This window comes from Calypte anna, chromosome 2, assembly GCF_003957555.1.
Source record: "Calypte anna isolate BGI_N300 chromosome 2, bCalAnn1_v1.p, whole genome shotgun sequence".
NCBI lineage: Eukaryota > Metazoa > Chordata > Aves > Apodiformes > Trochilidae > Calypte > Calypte anna.
In genome coordinates, this window is record NC_044245.1 from 86,820,546 (window position 1) to 86,825,328 (window position 4,783).

Genomic DNA, 4,783 nt, shown 5'->3' on the forward strand with positions numbered 1-4,783 from the left:
ATACCAATTGTAACTTTCTGTAAGTAAAAATAAGACAGCCTTTCTTAGACATGACTACCTGTAGTGTGGTACCATCCAACCAACCTGTTTTATGCAGTTTGTATGCTTACAGTCAGTCACTAACACTCTATGAACAGTGCTGTTTCCTTTATTTTCAACCAATTTCACTACAGTTATGTTAATCTTGTCCCTCCTACATCCTGTCCTGAATCCTACGTACTGATGAATCCCAGCCCTGTTGCTTTAACCCTTTTCACACACTACCAAATTCCTGTCTCTCTCCAGACAGACTTTAAACTTGAAAGCCTGATTGTTACTGCAAGACCCCTCTGTCTTCCTTCATTTCTCTTTTAAAAACCCCAGTATGTTCCTAAGGATCAGAAACATAAAAATTGGAATACAAGCACCAGGAGTTGCATTCCCTGACCCACCCCTCTGAGAGATGTAGAATGGAAGCTCTTCAAGAGTAAGGACTCCTCTTGTCAACTACACTACTTTTTATGAATCCTCACACATTTAAATAGCAGTTATTTTCTGATTACTTCATATTCTTAGGTATTGCAAAGAGCAAAAATAAAGCATCAGCAGTTAAAAGAATGTATATAAAGTAAATCTGAGTAATTAATTTTGCACAAATCTCTTGCCTTAGCAGACTGTAGAATTTCTTGTAATGGAAAATACTGTGAAAACAGATGACCCTTCCCCCCACCTTTATTTTCTCATATTGAACACAGTAACTGAATACTGTAATAAAAGTACAGATGTATGGAGGCCTCTCAGTGAGCGGCAACCTTACAAGACATGTAAATAAAGTTCACCTTTACTTAAAAGCAGATTTTTCTCTACTCACCTGTGGATCCTGGCAGCTCTGCACTGGTGGGAGTTGAGCATTCCTTTTGCTGAGATACTTGAGCCACTAGCAAACTCCAGAAAAATAAAGGGAAAGTATGTGAGGATGAGGTATGAAGAAGTCTTTAGTCTGAGTAACTAAGAGAGACAAAGAAAGGAGAGGAAGATTTAGGAAACTGGGGGCAATTTAAGTCTTTAGCCTTCTGACAAGCTATGTACTAGTAAGGCTTCATAAGAGGTAACAGGGACACAGTGAAAATCACTGAGACCAACTCAAGCTCTGCAGAGTGAAGGCAGCTACCCTGACTCCTTGAAAAGGGCACAAGGGGAACTGCAAGTCTGGGAGAAAGGAAGTGACAATTTTTATCTTGCTGCTAAAGTAAAGAGCAGGGTACAGAAAAAGAGTTTGAGATATATTTTTTTTAGATTTTTCTTTTTAAGATTTAGTATGCCACTCACACAGCTGCTACTACTACTTCCTGTCCTGTCCTGCAGCCAGCCTGGACATTAAGACTCTCCTGGAGCAGTTACAAAGCAAACTTCCTGATGTTCCACAGCATTGTAAAGGCTCTGGACAATGACATGGAAGATTTAAATTGCAACTTTGCCTGCTGCAAATTAAATTTGAAGGGATATGAGTAGAAAGAGCTTCCACAAAGAATAAATAGTAATAATAAACCCACCAGTATAATTGCAATCTTGACCATAAATTCATATAAAAGCTCTAAATACATAAATAAGAATTCTTGACTAAAGCGCATGCTCTATATTCAGGTCTCTAACTAATGATAGCTAGATGTTCATTAAAACCATATATGCAGAGTATATGCAGGAGGTCTAAGTACTGGATCAGAGACCTGTTCTTAAAGAGTATCAGCTCCAACTAATACAGACTCAAGCTGAGAAAAAAAATTAAGCTTCATATACAAGAGTTTCCAGTCTATAAATCTATCTCAATTCACTATCACGGGACTTGACTGTTTTCCTGGCTTTTCAGCTGTCCCTTCCATTCACCAGAAGGGAGAATTTGTGGGTCAGCAGACACACGGTTCAGCCCAGGACAGGTCTCAGGGGGAAGACAATTTTCATCTCCAGTAACTACAATTCACAGCAGGGAAACACACTATCTGAGGTTACTGTTTAGCTGAAGAAGGCACGTAGAGAACGTGCAGGGCAACTCTTGCAGGAACACTGTTTTTATGTTCTGCTCTCACTTCTGATGTGACCTCTGCTAAATTTCTGTTCCAGAACTGTAGCCTTATTGCAGTAAAATCAGTGCTACAATCTTCCTATTCATATGAAGTATATCTTAGAATTTCTTCTCTTGAATAGCAAGACTGACTTCAGTATTTAAGTTTTTGCATGCAAACAGGAAACTGAATCAAACACATGAAGTGCTGAAGTCTTACATATTTTCTATTTCTGCTCTCTTTCCTAATCTTTTATCTGCATTTCCCATCAGATCTTCATTGCTATACCACTCTGCTGTGAACTTATACTGTACTGACAGACAAGACTTTTCTAGAATTGTTCTAGGCTGTAAGGACAGCCTGAATTCTTTGGGGGCAAATGTGGAAAGGACACAGATACAGGCATGATGATATTCAGCCTTAAACAGAATCTCCAGCACTAAGACAAGAAGTTCAAGTACCTGTTAATGGAAAAAGCTTCAGAGAAAGAATTGCAGCAGCACTGTTAATAAGGAGGGATGCAAATTATCAGAAAACAATAAATAGAGAAAAGTTGCAGAGAGAAAAGCTATTCCTTCTTGAACACAGGCAACTTCCTACATCGCAAAATTTGATACTTACCTCAAATTGTGAGTCACATAACCTCCTCCCAAAAGGAAGCAATGGGGAATGGGATATGACTGATGGATGTACCCAGACACAATGATTTTCTCTAGACAGGCTTCTGCCAAAGTCCTCTGTGCCAGCTCTGCAGAGAAACACTAAAAAACAGTTTCCAGCCCTATCCTGTTCCTTTCCAGCCCACTTTTGCTTTCCATACAAAACCTCCAGGAAGGTAAACTGCACAGAGATTCGCAACACAGATTGCACAGTGCAGTTAGACTGAGGGGCTGGATGGGGCTTTGAGCAAGATGATCTTTAAGGTCCTTCCATCCCAAACCATTCTGTGATTCTATAAGGTATCCACTCAGGCTGCTTAACCCTTATTCCAAAGTATGCTTTGAAAACAGGCATGCTTATTAGCTTTCTGGAAATAATCAGGCTCCTCTGCCTCAACTTCCCTGAAGGCTCCTACAGAACACAGCGACCAGGACACAGTAAGTTTGCATTCATCTCTACTGCTGCCCACCAGCACAACTTTCTGCATTATACAAAACACACAGGGCCCATGCCATAAGTGGCAAAAAGTCAAAATTTGGTTCACCCACTACTAGAGCAGGAGAGGGGAAGTGAAGCAGGAAGGAAGGAAAACACAGCTGAAAACAAGTCAGGATAGGGGGTGAACAGGCCCAGGAAAAAAACAGCTCCAGCCAAAGTGTAGGAAGTTCTCTGAGTGCTCAAGTCTCATCCCTGCCAAGGATCCCATCCCTCACTGGAGCATCTCATTGCTTCTTCTGCCACACAATCCAATTCAACAAATCTTCCTGCACTGCCAGGCCTCTCTCATGCAATGTTTCCATGGTGGTGTTCCCTCACATCACTGCAGAGCAGTGTGAGGGATGGAGGATTTTAAATGTCTGAGCTGCTGTCTGAGGAGCAACTGGGTTGTTCTTCATCTGCTCTCTATCCTATCAGAGCAATTGGTCTGTGGCTTTTTGCTTATTTTTATTTTAACAGTGCTAGTTCATAGAAAGAAAAATCCCTACAACTATATGACTGATTATATTTTGACAGTTTGCATGGAGTTATGATGTTCACAGACAGCCTTCAATACTGCAAATTTGCTTCTAGGAGCTGTGCTACCAATCCTCTACTGAGTAATATTGCCTGTATTGTGTTTCACTCCAGTAAGATACCCTCTATCTGCTTTGAGAAAACCTCCCAGAGGCTGCTGTTGAGGTTGTAAGAGAGACAGAAAAAAATCCTAATAAAATAGCTCTGCATCAAAGCAATGCATATTCAACTGCAAACCTGGAGGAGTAAAAAAAAAAAACATACGGGCAGTTTTATCAGAGCAGCCACAGGGCAAAATTCAGCTGTGCTCACCATGCCAACACCAAGGCTAAATAGCACTTTGGTAACATTATAGAGCCAAAGATAAACCCAAATAAAGAAAATGAAATGCAGACAGAAAAGTAATCTACTCAGTGTATTATCTAATCAAGAACTTATGTTTTATAGTTATAAATGCACTGCCATCGTTCTGTGTATCACTGTATTAAAAATGCCACCTAGTATTCAAAGTATAGAAAACATACACTGTTTCATATGCTGAAATTTTGGCATATATTAATGCTCTCTGAAGCATAAACCTGTATATCTTGCCAGATAGTGCCATGAAATGCACTTGTCCTGGGCAGGTGTAATTGTCCTTCAGGACACAACCCAGCTGCACAGGATGTTAAAGATTACTCTAAAATAAAGGTACTGGAGACAAGTACGTATTACTGCAATTATCCAGACATTTTATTATAAAACAGACTTGCAACACAGAGAAGCAAAGAACAGTTCTTCAGAAACAAAACACTGAAAAACCAAAAGTAGATCTGTTTGTACAAAACATAAGGATGCCTTCATCAGGAAGATGGGAGCTACTGAACGAAACAAAGCCAATTACTTCAAGCAGCCTGTGAATTTACAGGCAAGAAGATATTAACAAAACTGTCTGCTCTTGCTGTATCTGAGAAAAAAAAGTAGAAGTTTTCCAAGTTGTTTTCAGTCCACTCAACCAAAACAAACTACAGAGAAAAGTAATCTAAAGATGTAGCATTTATTTTCAAACCTGGAAAATTATGGAATAAACT